The following is a 19,026-nucleotide window of genomic DNA, read 5'->3' as shown; positions in this document are numbered from 1 at the left end:
CCCGTTTGATCAGCATCGACTTTTCTCCTTTCTTTTTTTTTTTTTCTTTTACCTGCGAGCACGGAATAGGAAAGAAACTTCCCCCTTCTTGTCTCCAGCATGTTCCATTGCGTACGTCCTTTACTTGCCGCAGACGGTGCAGAGCTCGTCGGGAAATAAAAGGAGTCGCGAGACAGGAAAACCTCAATCAGCAAACACACTGTCGAGACGTCATGAATATCGGAAAATTGGAAATCGGTTAGCCCCTGGGATTCGGCGACAGCTCGCAGCCTACTTCTACGTCTGCGACGGCGCTTTCTTTGGATATCGTCTCGAATCCCGTCGAAATCCTCGGTAGACGTCCTGCGAGGAATCTGAAATTAACGTTCTCGGTCGTATCCGCATCTCGATCTCTTACCATCCTCGAGAACTATCCCCCGTTAAGTCTCTCCGATATTTGCGTTCCTCGATTTTACCGTAATTGCACGAATTCGATCGGATAAAGAATCCAGCATTCCTCCGACCGAGAAATTCCTTTCGATAGTGTAGATTAACAAATTGAAAATCTCCATATTATCTTACAGTTACCCATAGTTAACGTAACTAGATTTGGGGGAGTGGGGTGGTGGAAGTCTACTATTTTCCAGCATTCCTACTTTAAGTAGCGTTATTTACAATTTTACAAGCAACGTGGTTCTTCCGTTGCAAGTTTCAACTGCCGATTACCGGTGCAACAGAGAAAGGCGAATACTGTATCGAGGAGACCGTACCGCGAGGAACACGGGTAAAATAAATGGCGGGCGGATCGTGCCGCTGTGCCGCGCTGGCAGGGAAACGAGAAACGAAAGACTGCACGCTCAGGATCATTGCCAGGAAGAGCAGCTTCCGTTAGATTTATTTCCCGTCTCTATTGAGACACGATCGTTTATATTCTCGGAAATAGAAATTCGATCTCGAGTCGCGTGCCTCAAACGTTTGTTCGTTTTATGGCACGATCTACGAATACAACAACGATCGTACGTCGGACGTGTTCCGATGTCTGATGTTAACGCGCTGATGATTCGGTAATCGGTTGCTTTTGCTTAACGACCAACGAAACGAACGGAAAGGATTATCGTGACGGTCTTTGCTCGATGCAAATGCATTACAACCTCTGAAAATCTGTCCATAAAAATTCAAAGCTATTCTATAAATTCTCTGCCCCGTATCGTAGTAATGTACCGGATTTTACGCCGAAACGTTTGCGGCCAGATGGTTGGCCACAATAGCGAACAAGACGAAGTAGGTCAACGATACGCATGTTAGAACGAATGCCCGGAGAATCTTCCTCGAGCAAGGTTAAAGTCGGAAGACCGAGGAGACGGCAGCTCGGAGGCGCATAATGGTACACGTTCGCGAGAAACGATCGTGGGCAGGATCTTTGGGTGCAAGGAATCTCTTATTTCTTGGCCGAGCCGTGTACCTGCGAAGACGCATTTACCGCGCGGAAGGAGAAGGATGTATACGAACGGCAGTCATGGTCCAAGAGACGAAAAGACTCCCGCGGGGCTGCATTATCATCCTCTGGCATTAGGTAGCTTGTTCGAGGAGAGTCCTTGGTGTGTATAGCGTACGCGTACCTGTATTCAACCGTACACGTGTATACGACGTGCATTACGTGTGATTTCTATGGGAACGCGGCCAGCGGGGCCGAGTTTGCATCCGAAAGATAACCCTAGATGCCCCTACTGTGTCTTCTCCCGTTCTCTCTCTCTCTCTCTCTCTCTCTCTCTCTCTCTCTTGCGTACTTGCACCGCCCTACGCTTGCAATTTCAACAGCCTCGTGTCAACGGAACAATCATTTTCCAGGAGAAACTGTCACCGGACACAGATTCCCTCTGTGTTCCGATTTGTGATGTATGCATGTGGTGGTATCGTGGTGCTGCGGCCGAGTCGCGTCGAGCATCTGCAAGAGGACTGCGCGGCACGCATTGTATCAGTGACGAGGATCGACAAAGTAGCAACGACGGACTATTAAGGTGAATAACCATCGAAGAAACGCACGCGACCACAAGCATAGCGAGTGAACAGCCAGGAACATCGTGGATACAAAAACTGAATAAAAAATAAGTATCTCTCGCTACTCGGCCGCAGGCGCCATGATACCACCACATGATACCGTCCACATACATCACACGATTAAATCCACGTGGGACAGAACCAGGTTTTACGTCAACACGATGCCATTAGGGTACGGTACGCAGAAGGGTGATCTATCGGACAGGCAACGAACACTCTCCGTTTACTCTAGCAAGGCCGATTTTGGACACTGCGTTACAGCAATCTACTCCACGATGTTCTATCGTCGCTAAAAATCCTCACGAAAATGGCTGAATTACCTGCAGCCGTTTTCCGTCAAAGGGAACACGTTTCTCTTTTCAAGAGTCGATCGCTCGATAGAACTTACGAACGCTTTCGCAGCGTTCAACGATACTTCGTACAGACGAATCGTGACAAGACAGTGCTTTGTCGTTGTCCCGACTAAGTCGTGTTCGGAGTTAATGCTAGTTGCTACGCTTGCAAAGTACTCGGAATTAGACACAGTTGGGAATTTCTCGGTAAACGTACATACATCGTCCGACAGCAGCGTTCCGTTTTCGTTTCCCCGTTTCTTGGTGCCGCCATGCCATTACCATTCTCCGAACTTTTCGAATCGACCTCGCGAAAGCTTCGAGAGGGTGCAATTATTCGAACGGTATCTTCGAAGTCTGCTGCTTCGAGTTCGTCTCGCGAATGGAATTTTTGAACCATGGCCCATCGACTAGTCACGGTTTATCGCTTCGAGGCTTCGTTAAATTTCAACATAGTATATTTCTCAGACCGTAGAATTCTCGAGAAAACATGGTAACAAGGTTACGAGCAACCGGGTAATAAATAAATTAGCTGCGCGAGGGTTGCTTAGTTTTTAAGACAACGACGAGTGGGAACGATGATACGTTTTCGTCGAGAGTCGAATTAAGGTGCCGAGTCACGAGGAGCAGCGTTCAAATGGTCATCATCAACAACGGTGTTGATACCGGCGGTCTTACGGCAGCCCCATAAACTCCAGACAATTGGCATTTAAGAGTTTATCGTTTCCGGGACGGGAGAAGTGACGGCGTTGCGGGAAAATACCGCAAGAAACTAATAGACGGGAAACCGAGGAAAGAGCGGGCCGTATAAAACTCAAAGGAACGAGGATCGTCTAATGATGGAGAGCAATGGTATTCCCGGTTTCGTTTTCACCGTACATACGCCGAGGCTCGTACGCTCTCGCCAAATGTGCCACACGTACCACTCTGCCATTAACATTTTTATGAGATCACGTAACACGCTCTTACCAGACTCTGCGATTTCTTTCGTCGCGCGACGAACGCAATTTGATAGGGAGAACGAAAGCCAGGGCACTCTAAATGCTTCATCCAAACCATCGATTCCTCGAACAATAGTAAATTTATCTATAGCGAAACGACGAACGCAACAAATTTAACAAAAATTAAAACAACCACCGATCAGAAACTGTTTAGATCCCCTAGTTTTTATTCGCATTCGGTTCGATCAGTTCCCTCCGAGAATGCACCAAGTCGAAGGGAACAAACGCACACAATAGGATGGCTTCTAATTTCCGGCGAGCAACAAGAAACAAGAAAAATTGAAATCTCGGTGGACGGCGTCTGGTGGAGTCGATCGGGTTGCATTATTAAAGGGTCTCCGGAGCTACGACGAACAAGGTTTCAAACTGTAGTTTATTTAGTTTAGAAGTTCGTAGCGAAAGTCGAAGAAACAAGGGACGAAGAAAAAGAGCAGAGGAAAGAGGTGTGGCGAGGAAGGAAAACGTAAAGAGATACGGGGTCATGTATCGCACGTGCACCACGAACCTAACGTATCAGCATACCACGAACTTTATCTTTCCTTCTAGGAGAATCCACGATGCCACTGTGCGGAGTTGGCGTCGCCATCGACGCCAAACACGACGCGGCGCCTCGTCGAGCCCGTGTCGTGTCTTCTTTCCTAACAGTGTGTAGCGCGAGGCGAAACAGAGTCGAAAGAAAGACACACTCCGTGGGGAATACGAGCTTTACAGACGTATCTGCGTCTTCGCCCGCCCAAAGATTCTAAAAGTTTCACAGGACGATGTTAGTCTGTCGCTTGTCCCGCTTAAACGTCGCGTTAGATGCGCAGACTTCTCGAACCAACGAGGGAGTAGTTCTCTTACCGCCTCGAACATTCGTACCAAAGTAATCCGAAACATTTCACAACGTCACGGTTGTCAATCTCGAAAACGTGACTAGTTCCTGGGACTCGTGTCCGTTGAAATCTTGTTGCTACCGAAACGCGTTTGCGTCGCGACAGGACTTCCGGTTAATTCAGGGTCATCGCAAAATAATCTTATTCTTCTCGTTAAGCTTAGATCAATATTTGACGCAATAATAACGATCTTGCGTCAACGATCGGCCGGAACAGTGAACGCGAACTGATAAAAATAAGACCGGAAAAAGCAGTCGGTCGAGCCTCGTAATTCAGATTAGAGAACGTTTCCCGTGCTTTTTGCATTCCCCTGTCGACCTTTCAATTACCGGAAGCCACGTTTTATTTTCCCCGTGGCGCAGCGCGCGGAACGGTAATTAGGTGGCGTATATAAATTCGTTAACTCTTTAAAAGGTTAATGGTCCACGCGGCACAACCAAAGAACTACCTTCCATGGTTCCGTCTCGTTTCCCACCCGAATTATTTAGGGTCCGGAAAACAAGATTGAATGCACTGGGGACAAACAACGGTTACCAATAGACTCGAGCCGTTCCATATTTCCGTGGAACCGTTCTCGGAGAATTGCAACTTCTTAATTAAGCACCCTTCAAGATTTACAATTGCTTTTACTCCGTATTGCGTCAGTTTATCGAGTTTGCCCGACGTTAAGGGGTTAATTGTTTACAGCTTTCTCAGAAAATGTAACATAGAAATCTGACCGTATAACGATTCTTCTACGAGCCATGTATGGTTTAAAGTTACGCACTGTTAAGAAACAGTCTAGCAGAGTATGATTCTGTCGAGCAAATTCTCCTTTTTTACTTTGCTCTCTGTCTTCGTAATTACTCTTCGCGTTATATTCGTAATCGTTACAGCGAATATTACGTTTTCGTTATTGCGTTGCTTTCAGTGTTCCTTTGAACGAACATCGTACTTTTAACGCGACAATTCCGGTGCTTCAATGATATTACTATGCCGCGCGGTTTAACGTATTATTCGTTCTGCGTATATAACAGAATTTCTTAATCCGTTTGAACACCGTGTAACTCCCTCGTATTTCCTTAAAACGAACCTTTCGCGAGTGTTCGTCCAAGGTACAAGTATCGATACCAGAGACTTTGCGGACACGATAGCAAAAATGTATAATAAAATTCTGGGAGTTGAGGCTCAAGAAATGCTCCCTTAGTGGCACGCGTTCCAAGGTTTCAGATCACGGAAAAACAGAAAAAGCGAGAGAGAGAAGGGTGGTAGGTGGGGAAGAAAATTAGGTAGAGAATTTACAAGGTACAGAGAACTTCTTTGGTGTTGGTTCCATAGGTTGTCCAGCATCGGCAATCCGCTTCCCTTTATCTGGAAAATCTACCCGACTTTCCCCCTTGTCCCACCCTCTTTGCATTGTTCACCTTTCTAGACACGTTTTATTAAATAAATGCCTGAGCCTTCTCGTCGGAGGTTCGTACGCGCTCATGCTCTACTAATAGAAAAGTGCTCTTTTACTCGACGTTATCGCAAAGAGAAAATCGCGATGAGCTTTTCCGCTTTGAGGTATCAGCTCCGCCAACCATTCTGTCGAAATAGCGGGGGGAAAAACAACGCGGCATCGACTGCACTTTCGTACGGAGCTGTGATCGCTCGTGCGGTTTCTCTTTTCGATTATAATTCGATTCTACTTGTCGCTTTGCCGGAAACTCGACGAAAGGGTAACGCATCGTCCATGACAATGCATAGGAAATAGAAATATCGAGGTACGTCGCGGTTTTCATCCGGCCACCCTTAATCTATTATTAAATTTAATTCATTTTTAATTGGGCATTATTTTCATAATCGTTGGATCAACGAGCAAGAGCAATTTTCAATTACTTTTCCCTGAAATTTATATTCGAAGCAGCCAAATCGGCTACGATTAAATTATATATTGTTGCACATTTTAAACATAGTCCAGTAAACAGCTGATAAACAGTACCGAAATATCTAATGTACACATCACCTTATCGTCGAACAGCTGCTCGCCTTCGCTGTGCATTAGTACCAGCGTTCATCTTCTTTGTAAACATCATATATATCCATTTTGTACCGTATCAACAATGCTCGACGGGCATCCTCTCCCGCGTAACAATGCAAATCGACTGTACGCTTATTGAAATACCGTTGAAATATTTGCCCCGACGTGTAAACTGCCGCGATCACTGTTATAATTGTCAGAGAAATTGACCCGTTTTGCAAGCATGTCGATAATTGGCAAACGTTGAAATTGAGCGGACTGGAAAATATGGTGGTCAACGATTTGTTCGACGTTGCGCGTTTACGTCTATTCGTACATGAAATATATCAGCCAATAAACGAAACAACTTTTAGTAGATCTCGATCTACTTAGATTGGAATCCTGAACTTTATCGTTCTATCTTTGATAACTAGAAACCATAGTTAACGAATTTCAAAGGATACTGTATGTTTAGAAAATATCTGTCGTGTAGTATGAAGGGACGGTAACTTGAGCTTTGGTATCCTACGGAAAATTCATCGACTTATTTCGTATTCTTCAGATCGAACGTTTCACAATGTTACATATCTCCGCTGCGGATGTCAAGCTCGTTGAACAGGACGCGAAAGTAAAAAAAAAAAAAGGGAGAAAAGAGAAGAAAAGAAAAAGAGGTGCAATCGGTTAATCTCGACCGATAAGTTTTGCAGGATCGATAATAGATGTTACGAGGCGTAGGAAGTTAACCGGAGACAGGAAACGGAAAAGAGGGACGTTGAGGGCGCGTCGAGCAGCGAAGCTGGAAAAGGATCATTCCCCGTGAACGTCGAACCGACCGCTTGTGACTTGCTTTTATCCGCGGACGAACAACGACTCGGCTTCGCTTTGCAGCCAGCGAGGTCGCGTTCCTCGGCCATGAAAAGACGACGCGCGCGGGGTGGACTGTGGACGTCGTTGGAATTTGTCCGTTTCATTTACCAGGAGATATTTTCGGTGAGCCGTGGAACAGAAAAGAGCCCCGGTCGTACGAACGAAAGTTATATTGCATTTATTGCGAAATGAAGTTCCCCGAACGGCTACTCCCTCTCCTGTTGCAGCTCGGTCGACGACGGACTTTCGTCAGAGCCGAAACGTTTCTGGCGTCGTCGATACGAGACAACGAACTTCTCTCTTGACGGTACTATCCTGCTCATCCAGCTTCGCCCCACGCCCCATCCTGGATACCGTATGGCCATTGTCGAGATTTTCATTGTGCGCCGCAGAGGCGAAGAAGGGGAACAGACTGTCCGGTAGTTTCTAACGAATTGGTCGACCGGATACCGTCCTTCGCCCGGAGCAACCGGCCTGGACCCTGGCTAAATAGGAGCTTTCCTGCGGGTTCCGGACGTACTCCGTTATTTTCCCGTTTTTTCCTCGGCTTCTCTCCTTTCTTCCTTCTGGTCTCAATGGCGATCAACCTGCCGGGAAAGTCACGAGACGGAGAGTTCGTCGTAGCTTCCCGAGCCTATCCAACCAGAAAACAGTTCGGAGAGGCGAGACCGTGCGCGTTGTTGCGCCCCGTAATTAACCACCCCTCGAGAGACGTGACTTGGCTGTTCGTGAAAAATGTCCTCGGAGAATTCCCGAAACCCGTAACCCGAGCGAACCTTGACGCTTTCACCTATCAAACCCCCCGTGTGTCCTTTGAAGCTCCAACTTTTCAACAATCCGATATTTCGTTCGCGGAAAACTTTAACGACCTCGACGCTTCGTAAGCACATCGGTTCCCCGCCGATAACAGATTTAGTGGATTCGATTTCGCCGATCCGACAACGGCGAGCCCCGGTGTACACGCGTCACTTAGTCGGTTGCCGGTAGTCCTCGTCGACTAGCAGGATGGCGGTACCGAGAGTGCTTTAGAAAGTTTCCAAAGACGGTAATATTAGTTCGCTGGGCGAGAAGAGACGAAGCTGTTGGCGGATGGGCGAGGATCGAAGGCACTGGACGAAGGCGAAAATTGAAACGTCGTATAGCGGCTCTTCCGGGCTTTCCTCCCGCGTCCGTTAGAGAGATCCACGAGGTGAAAGGAGCCACGCTTTGTATCCTCTCTCTGCTCTTCTTACCTCCTACCCGTACTTTCTTCCCATCCTGGCGTCGGGAAAAAGGACGAGCATTTTGTTGCCGGGAGTAGTTTTAGTCCTATCACGAACCGCCAGTCTTCTTTTCCCTAGCTGTCAAGGGCTCTACTTACGCGCGGTATCGGCAGATCTGGCGGATTCTTGCTCGAGATCCGGAAACAGAGAAACCGATTGAAACCTCTAGATTCGTTCGTCTACGTCTCTCTCCGTTTCCAAAAATACTCGACAGAAATTTATACAGACGACTCTAATAGCAAACTATTGCTAATTTACGAGTAATTCGCATTTATAGATTATAATCGACGCGCGAGGAAGGATCGTGCAAGAATGCATCTTAATTTGTAATCGGTTGGGACCATGTGCTGTACGATACGTCGTCGATGTGTTTCAATCGGTAGCATGCGAGTGAGTTGGCATTGCTCCGTAAGTTACTTGCGACTAGGAACGCAGATGTCCTGACATTGCGCCGCTCTGTTGAATAGTTCTAATTATTCGGATTGTTGGAGAAGATGCACGGAGAGGTGTTGATGGGTGATTTGCGGGAAAATTCTCGAGGGGAAGCACCAGTTAGTTCCTAGGGGATGGGAAAAGATATTCGAAATACCCGTGATCTGCTACAAGCAAGGTAAACGCGTTGCAAACTGTCGTCGGTTAAAGTTTTAGATTATTCTACGCACGTACGGAGTATCTATATGTTTCCAAAGTTACAAATTCTGTTGTGTCGCAAAGATTTGTGCGCGACTTTTATAAATTACGCGCTAAAGACTTCGTTGCTCGAAATATCGTTCGAAAATCCAACCAGTTAGGCCTAAAATATTCGAGTCCGAGAGAGATTGAATTGCAACGAGCGGCAAAATAATCGTGGCCACGTTCGGAATCACTTACCCCTGCAAACAGAGTCCTTTAAGTAAGAAGAAGTTTAAGCGTGATATACGTTAGCCATCAGTTGTCTCGAAACTCTGGTCCGAGGTGTATTCCATGGGGTTTCTCGAGACGTTGTCTCGACGATAATGGAATCAACGTGTGCACGCTACGAGGTCTACCAGGGTAAAGAATGAACGCAGGAGGTTGACAGAGGGTGAACAACAAAGAGGCGAACGACAAAACGGGCGGCGGAGGAGGCAAGATAAAGCAAAGAGGCAACAGGATGGCGTCGGTGAGAAACAAAGTTTAGGTCGAATCCCTCTTGGAACCGAACCGACGCTCATCTTACGGAGTTAACCCGCCTCGCCGGTTAAATACTACATTCTCTTTATCGTGTCCTCTCCTTCTCTCCGTCTTAACAACCAGGCAATATCATTTTTCTCCAAGCATTCCGCACCACCGTCAAGTTACGAGGGAACGTACACAACCCGTATGCTTTTCCTAACTCGTTCTTCTCCGCGCTTGCGTTCTTTCCTATAACGACGAAAGCAGCTGCGTTCTTGACGAAAGAGACGAGAATATTGGCCTTTAAAGTCACGTCGGATCTCTTTCGTTCGTTCTGAAAACTTGAAAGCAGATCGGTTCGAAAGCAACGCGCCAGAGGGTGCATTCGCGTGTAATCTACCCGCGAACACGGTATCTTTAAAGGCTGAGAAAAACTTTGAGAGCTGAAAAGAAGATGGGAACAACACCGCACCGATGTCATTCTCTCGGGGAAATTACGAGCGCGGGTTCGACCGCGATCCGAATCGTCCGAGTCGTCGTTAATTTTGCACAATTACTTTTACACAGTTATATATGTCCGTCTCCGAAGACGTACGTTCGCCGGTGGTGCAAGAAGAGCGACAAAAAGCGAAGAGAAACCGCGTGCGAGCACGGAGGTGTACGAAACGATTCTTGGCGGTCGGCGGATGCTTGGCAAGCGGTGCGGGTTGAATAATGTATCGTTTTAAAGGATCTCGCGAGGAGCGTTTAGCACGCCCGAAATACGTCCGTCGGTTTTCTCTCGTCGGCGAGGTAAATTCGCGTCGACGAGAATCATCGTGGGCTGCGAAATTTAAAAATCCAAACTTTGATACCGATCGACCAGGTTCAGCGAGGCGCTCTCTCTCTCTCTCTCTCTCCGCGTCGATAAAATTTTCCCAGGAACCGGACGCAATTTCCGTGCATAATTAAATTCTGTCCGAGACGAGTTAACTTTCCCGTCGAATAATTCGCATTCTGGGGTGGCCGGGTGTTAACGGCGTTCGTTCGTTGGCAAAAAGCCGGCCGTGACGTCAGGACGAAGATAAGGCGGATCCTGCTGGAGGCTTGTTACACGCGGCGACGGACTCAGCCCGTATAATCCGTAAACGGGACAGGCCGAAAGACTCGATTAAGGGAAATCGAGCAAACTCGACGTCACGTAGGAGAAGCTGCCGCCGCGGAGACAGAGTCTACCGGGACGAAGTCCATTCGAGAGACGAGAGAATCGCCGCCGTTACGAGCGAACTAGCACGACCTTATCTCCAGCGTAGATACGTGCCTGTCGGATTAACGCATTACGGAAGTTCCGCGAGAGCTCGGCCGTCCTGTAAGCCGGGGCCACCGACCGACACACGGAGGTTATACCCGCCAGGGGATCCACCGTCACCCGCGCCGTTCGCGCGTACGCGAGCCGAATCTCGACATTCCAGACGATGCGACGGTCCTCCCTACCTGGGAATCGTCGCGCGCCACTTACACCCGCCTGCTTTAACTGCCTTACCACCGACGATCGTAATTCTAGCTACGCCAGTCATCGCGATGCCTTCAAACTAATGCACCACGCGAAGATTCGACGATGGATCGAGCTCGCGAGATCGGTATTCACGGCGACCACGGTTCGCGCGTTTTCGTCCCGACAGAAACGAGCCAACGCGAGGACCAAATGCTTGGAAATTTTTCCAATCTCCAAAGTCTGGGTTCTTACGTCCGCCGCGAGCCGATCTCGAGTTATTTTTACTCGGAGCCACGACAAATTCGCGTTATCGTACCGTTTGCAAGGAAACGATCTCCTCGAAGTACACGCGATAAGAATGTTCCATCGATATTTAAAAAGCCTCACAGCCGAAAGTAGGAAAAGAGGTGCCGTAACTATAAAATCCAATTGGTATTTGTTCGTTTGTTCGGTTCGTAAGTCTCGCGAGTAACTGGATAATATAAGCTAGCAGGATACACAGAGGCGACGCAGTTTGACTTTAGCAGCGGTGTGCCCGCGCAAATGTGTGTCCAAGTGTGCGTATATACGTAGGGGCTAAGAGACGGGGAAACCACAGACGAGGAGGGCTAGAGTAGGAGGCTACACCAATGTTTGAGTTCCGTCTCGGATGTCGCTTTGCTCGATCCTCGATCCTCAGTCGCTTTGTCTTTCTGTCTCGCTACCCCACCGTTTCCGGCTGCTCGTTTTATCTGCCGGTCTGACCGCCATGACTTCTGACCTTGCCCCGGAAAAGTTTCGTCCTGCGAGCGAGCCCTCCGACGTTTCTTTCAAACACGAATCGAATGTGCCTGGACAGCTGATCCAACGATGGGAACTCCTCGTGTCCGATCGGTCTTTTCTCGTCCGGTCTACGAACCTCACGATCGCCGAAATTTCTCGTAACCAGGTTTTCCTATCTTTAAAGCGTTTCGCGAATCGATCGAGCGTGCCAAGATCGAAGGAATGCTTTTCTCATTGATCATTTTGAACCTGGACGCATCTTTTAGGGAACGTTCCCTCTGAAAAGGTTCATAGAGGCGTGGATATAGAAAAGAGGAGATCTTTCAGACACTCGGACGGTTTCTACCCGGTCTACTCTTATCGAATAACCAACAGTGTTTGGAATACAATGGAAGACTCTGCGTGGTAACTTTGAATACCATTTTACGGGGAACCACACTAGCACGACTCATATGCGCTGCTGTTGCCGAAAAAGACTGGTTATCCGGTAACTGAAAGCCTCGCAGTGAGATTTCTTACCATCGATCAATTTAAGATGATTTCAGGTACGGCGAACGCCTGATCTCATCCCTGTAATACGAGTTCAATGCATTTTCAAATAGTCTCTTTCGATCGTAAGCCGCCTTTCAAGTTTATCAGTCTGAGTCATACCATTGGTCGTAGCTCGGAAACTACAGACTCTGCTTCTATTATCGGCGTTACAAATGTTTAGAAATAGCATACGAGACGAAGAATATTATATTTATTAAGCCAGCAGACATCGCGAAGCACGAGCTGCCTTCTTAATATTAAGGTAAAAATTTAGCGAGATATCTGATCGATGGGACGTGTCTCGCGAATGAAACAAGAAAATCGATGGAATCGTTTAACGGTGATGGAGATCGGATTGCTTCGAGTCCGTAATTAGTAGGATTAAAGTTCCCGGACAATTTTCGCGGAGTTTATTGACTTACCATTAGCTCGATCCGAACAGTTGTTCGGATCTAAAGTGATGGTATAGCAGTTTGAAATTCAACTTGGCTCAACTGTGCCGCGTAATGCCGTACAGCGGTGTAGCTGTGCCAGGATGTAGAGCCAGAAGTGGGCTAGTCGACCGAGACGCGTCGAGTTAGCAGACAGCTGACCCCAACTCACGGCACGGAATCACGTTACCCGTCGACCAGCAACGCGTTAGCGCTCGAGAATTGTACTCGCATTGTGCATCAGCCGCTGCCACGCCGACTGGACGACAATCCGTTTAGTCTAATTCCGTCGGATGCGAACGTAAACTCGCGCCAAATTAATCAAACGCTGTCCCGGTTCGCTGTTGCGTTGTCTCCAAGACTTACGCCCCCGGTAAACTTTTCGCCCGAACACTCCCGAGCTTTTCCTCGGCCCGCTGTTACTTTCCAAGTCTTTTCTTTCGTTGAAATTATAATTACAATTGCTCGAGTTAATTTGCCCGTGAGAGATGGGGGCGAGAGGCGTCTCTCGAAATTTGTAATTATAATTACACCCGTGGGAAATGCGTCGTCTCGGCTTCTTTTAGCAGACCACTTTAAATTTTCCCTGGCTAAAGACCCAGAAACACTTCCGTATCTTCTTCTCTCCGTCGCTGTCATGTTTTTATTCGAGGTTAATTAAATGATGTCAAGAAATACGTATGCGGAGTACATAGTTTATTTTCGTCCCGTCCCAAGTGTCCGTCGTTCAACTCCCTGGAAGAAGCGAACCAAGATCTATTTGCCGGAAAATTTAAAATTAATCTAGAAAGCAAAACCTTGAGGAAACTTCTTATCGACGGCGTGGCTCGTTACTTTTAAACGCGTAACATCTTCGCTTTGTCGTGACGAGAGGGACGCGGTGGTTCAAAGAGAAGCACGTTGCACGGAAATATTCTCGACTAGGAAGGAAGGGAGTTCGAAAACAATTTATCGTCGTACTCTCGCGGTGTTCGTGCAAAATTCGAACAGCTGCACTTTCGACGAGCCATGAAACGCGAAGCGAAATGTTTGCTCGACCAACTACGGACTTCTAGTCCTATCGAAATGCAAGGATACACTTGCTCGCAGTCCCTCTGCTCATCTATTAAAGGATCGATGCTGAAGTCGAATCCGAAGCCACGCAGGACGAGCATTTAATATTTCCTTTACGAGCGGACACGATTCCATTAGCAAAGTTTCGGGAACCGGCGGCAACGACCAAGAGGGACCGACCTGTTCGTTACCGCCCGCTGTTTTATTCATTCGATTAGTTTCACCGGTGTGTAAAGGCACGACGTGGGATTTTCTGTGTAGTGGATATACCCGTGTGTGCGAAACCGTAAGCAACGCCATTTTCGAATCCGTAGAATACAATTAATAGCGCACGGACTCGATTCGAAGAGATCGTCGACTCTATTAACACTAAACCTACCGGTACTTCATGTATACCTATTCCTACCGTGACCGGTCAAACGACCAGTATTTCTTTTTCTCTTTTACGAGGCAACCTACTTCTAGAAAATTGTGTTTTGATGTTTATTCGTAAGATATCCTTTTATTTTATGTTAAAAAATTTTTTAATTTCCATCGGATAGAAGATAAAACGCCCTTGAAAACAAATTTTCTTACAACTCGATGCCGTAGTTAGTTCTAGAGAAAAAAACTATTTAAAAAAAGTACTAGTTAGTAATTACGCAAACATCCTGTACTCAAATTTAAATTCATTTTCAATTAAATACATAATTTATAATCCAGTATTATCGCACACCAGTCGTATAATCAATAGGAATTGCTAAAACTTCGTTTGATCCATAGCGTAAAAGTAAATGTGAAAATAAACCAAGAAGACAGCGTAATTAAAAACAGTTGTTACAGTCATCGAATAGTGGATGAAATGCCCTTTAAAATGAGCGTTCGAACGAGGCGATATCTTTATTAGTTCCGGAGATATGAGGATTTTAATTTCAAGTCGATGCGGTGGCTAGTTTCGGAGATACGACGGACCGCAGCGTTGTTTACGTTTCATTGACGCGAGAAGAATGACCGCGCGCGCGCGTAAGTAGTAGCGCGTAGTAAATTCTTGGAAACACTACGCGGAACTAGGTCACGGCAGTCACGTACGCGAGATAGGTCAGCGCGACGCACGAGCGTGCGAGAGCACCGACGCGCTAGACGAACACAGCGATAGTCGGATTAAGAAAAATTACCTTTTACATAAATTACGATATCTCGGAAACGGAAAGTCGGATCGACAAAAACCAAAAAGCATTTTAAAGGGGAGGCCTTGCCGCCGTTAACAATGCCTCAATAATTAATGAAACGCTAATGGTTTCGGAACTGCACGCGTTCAAAGTTTTGGTATTTTTAATATGCGTTAATACACGTTTCTAAGGCGGAGAGAGCGTGGATGGTGGAATGTAAAAATTACCCCTTCGTATAAATTACGATATCTCATAATCCAAAAACCATAAATATCGGTTACTATTAGAGACGTTACTATACGCTTTGGGAAACTGTATCCGCTGTTGCGACGCTGTCTCATCGAAAGGAAAAGATCGAACGGACGATGTCCTTTGAGCAAGCCGATTTCCCCGAGACACGAATTCCTCCTGGACATTTAACTCTCCGAAGGATCCTGCTAGCGAGCGATCGTTCAATCGATCAGGATTTAACGCGTAAAGTTGGTCGCGACGCGGAGCATGGGTCAGGAGAATGGAAGGGGCGAACGCGGGAATGGCGGCGCGAGGAAAAGGCGAAAGGGGCAGGTGAATCGGAACATAAAATATTGCTAACCGCCTCGCGACCGAATTTAATTCCCCGGGCTGAACTCGGGGAGAACGTCGAGCGGCAGAGGGATTGCCGCGGGGGTTCGTGGAGGAAGGAGGGTGGTCGGTGGTGCTGGCCTCGTCGAGATAAATCTTCCTGTCGATGGCTCACCACCGCTCGGATTAGAGTCTACATTTGCACCTACTCTGGCCCACTAGCACCGTTCCCCTTTTCCTCCTCCCCTTTCTCGGCCCTGCCGATACGGCCACCCATTGGCTCATACCACTTCGTTCGGCGAAAAGGCCGTCTCATAAATTCGCTGTGGCTCGTTATAAATTCAACCCTCGTCGGACACGAACAGCCAACCGACTACCGAGTCCCGGAGACGAGACTGACGCGACGACGACTGCGACACTGAATCTGCGTAGCGAGAACGATCGGATACCGAAACGTTATTGGGGGTGTCGTGGGGAACGGAAAAGGGTTCAAAGTGTCTATCGACGTTAGGGAAAAATGCAACGTTCCAAGTGGTACCGAGGCTACAAATTTTAAACCGTGTACGAAAGTGATCGATTTATCTCCATTAGTACATTTTCAAATAGTAACTGAAGGCTGACATTTCGATAATCGAATTTTAGGCGTAAAAAAGTTATTCGGAATCTAGATTGCTGTTGGAACAGCAGTGGCATGAAATTTTCATGTACTCGCGTTGCTCTTATCGCAGAAGAAAAATTGTTCCGTACGAATTAAATCGGCGGTTACGACCCGTTTATTCCCCTAATTTCACCCAATTGTTTTTTGAAGCAGCCTGGAAATGCACGCGACGTTGAAAGTCAAAAACGCGAAATTTTCGTAGACACAGACTCCGAGCTATTTTTATTGTACTTGGTAAACAAAAAAAGACGGTAGCTGGAAAATAGATGAGTTCGTTTATGCGGAGAGCCAGCGCGTTTCGACGGCTGAAAATTTCGCAGGTTTCGAGCACTCGTGCCGAGTCACTGCTCGAAAAAGTGCCATTTTACTCGCGGTACAACCGTACAACACGCACTCTGGCGAAGTCACCGAAGAAACTGCAGTGATCGATGTCGGGTCTACGACGTGATCGATGGAACCGTCATTTTCATTCGCACGAAAACCTTGTGACCTGATTCGCCGATTACGTATCGTGGCGCAAGTATAGCCGAATCATTGAAAATTCTGGCGACGTCGGTGTGGAGAAATCATCGATCAACGTTCCTGTATCCTTTATTCTGTGTTCCTCGACGTAAAAGGTGATGCTAAATACTGTCAAAAGTAAATAAAATTTGAGAAAAATTCAATGTTTCGAAAACTCGAGTAAATATGAAAGAGAAAAATCGATCGCTCGTCTGCAAAAGTATCGTTGAGGGTCGGCGGCAACGTCGCGCGTCATTTGCACGTTAATTGAAATTTTAAGGGAGGTGTACCGGTGACACGTAACTTATCTGCAAACTCGCTTTAACTAGCTACTGCACGAGTTTACAGTTCACCATACGGCCGCTTTTGTGATACTATACTGACACCTCTCTACGATTTTAGTTACGTTACGTGTCGAACTTAAGATGATACTCTTTTTAAAGTACAAATATCGCTATTATCCATGCTATAAATCCATGTCATCCATCGGCAACCAATAAGGCAGTTTTCCTATTTCGTTCTTATTTAAAGTTTGCCCACATGTTCTCGCGCGAGCTTTCTCGATTCCCAAAGCACTCGTGCTAAAAATAGAAAAACAACAAACGTGCTCGCGGTTCGAATAACGTGGGCGTCGCGCGAGACAAGGTAGTCGCAGGATAACGACCTGTACTTCATACGAAGTGAATATCGGGGATGTTGGAGGTCGGAGTTGCGGGTTTGCGGTCTCAGATGGAAAATGCCAGGCTCCGCGTGCCCGATGGGAAATGTCAACGAGACCAAAGGCAAAAGTCAGCGGATATCCTGGTGTCTCGTAGCGGAGATGTCGCCTTTCGTTTGTCGAATGCTAGGAACGCAGGGCACGCGGTGGCATTTCACGAGAGTTCCAGTTACGCGGAGGCCTGTTCTCGTGACTCAAAAATTATTACTTCGCCTGACGGGTACGTCGGGGACGCGGACGCCCTTGGAAGGGCTTCTGAACTTTATTATTCATGCTACATCTGGGCTGGGACGAAGATTAAAATTACCCTTCGCCGTTGGTTTCCGTGAAACGTTTTCAGGGAGGACGATATTATAACTTAAGATGAGTTTAAGAGTATTTGACGTTATATAGAGTGGACTTTAATACGCAAGAAGCACCGCAATCGTTGTTCCGTCGAGTAAAAAAAGAAGAAAAGTTTTCGGTTACTCGGATCGATGATCAAGAACTTGTATCTTTCGTTTGTCCGACTACTACTTGAACCAATTGAACAAAATGTCCTTTTTAAACTCGAAACCACCGTTTAATATTAAGCGAACACCCCTAAATGTTCAAGACTTCGATCGAAAAGTTCATGGGAAACGTTTTAAGAATTCTCAAGTCTTGTCTTGGACTCGAGATACGATTCGAAGACGATTTAAATCGAATCATTATCTTGGACTACTTTGGCTTCGCGCGCAGAAAAATTTAATCCAACGAACCTATTCTCAGGAAACGCGGTTAAGAAACGAATGGAAACAGGCTGGAAAGTTTATTTTCGTTTTATTCTTAGTTCGTAGCCAGTAGGTAAGTGGAAACGAGGGTTTCGTTGGGGCAGGTTACGGTCAAAGTCGAAATATCGAGTTTGGTGAGAAAAGGCGGCCGGGGATAAGAACAAAATAGGGGAGACCGCGAGGGAAATAGTAAAGAAGAGAGGAAAGGATCGTCCCTAATCCGTGAGATCGAGCCGGTAACGCGATCAAAGCGGCTCCCTTCCGGTCTCTAAACCGATTTCCTTGGATTCGTAGAAACCTACCACGTGGATCGATGGATTTTCCTCTCTTGCCCCGAAACTTCCTTTTCCTCGAGCGTTTCCACCCGGCAACCTTTCCTTCCTTCCTTCCTTCCTTCCTACGGCTTGATATCAATTACTTCACTATCTCCTCGCCCGTGATATATGTAACAGAATAAAGATAACAATATTTTAAATTTCAACCGCGGCAATGAACGCTTCTATAAATCTAACCAGACTATCTCGTTTCGTTGCATTTATCGATAATTGTTTCGATTCGTTTTTTAATCGATAATTCACGCTCGAGTCGTTAATTTGTAATTGAACGACGCTGTTTGAATATTCGTATCAACAAAATGTTTGTACCATCGGGCGACGCTTTCGAATAAGTTGGCTGTTTCAATATCTCATCTGTTTCCAGCGTACTCAACAAAAGTACTCGCTTCGTCTTCATCTATATAGACCGATTTAAAATTCGACAACTTCCTGACCTTTATGATCAATTCGTCGAGCAAAGTTACTCGCACACCGAGCAACCGTAGTTCCCGGCGTCATTTTTGTTTATGCTCGCCGATATCTTTTAATGGAAGAAGCTGGTCTATGGTCGTTAGGTTCGATAGAGCAGAATAATTCGAAAACGTTGGGACCGAGATTCTGGTAAGCGGCCAAA

At 46.7% G+C, this 19,026-nt stretch overlaps 1 protein-coding gene across 5 annotated transcripts in view; it reads left to right on the top strand.

Annotated features, from left to right (window-relative positions):
- Positions 1-19,026, top strand: part of Scgdelta (sarcoglycan delta) — a 164,810-nt gene that overhangs the window by 120,592 nt on the left and 25,192 nt on the right. The window contains exon 1 of one of the 5 annotated variants that reach the window (XM_076764054.1): positions 7,091-7,216. The exons of the other annotated variants lie outside the window; for them this stretch is intronic. The gene's annotated coding sequence lies outside the window, so the exon portion shown is untranslated. Of the gene's footprint in view, positions 1-7,090; positions 7,217-19,026 lie in introns of those variants that run through there. 5 annotated transcript variants of the gene reach the window in all.

The sequence above is a fragment of the Colletes latitarsis genome, chromosome 4, assembly GCF_051014445.1.
Source record: "Colletes latitarsis isolate SP2378_abdomen chromosome 4, iyColLati1, whole genome shotgun sequence".
Taxonomy (NCBI): Eukaryota; Metazoa; Arthropoda; class Insecta; order Hymenoptera; family Colletidae; genus Colletes; species Colletes latitarsis.
This window is presented reverse-complemented; position numbering and strand designations above follow the sequence as displayed.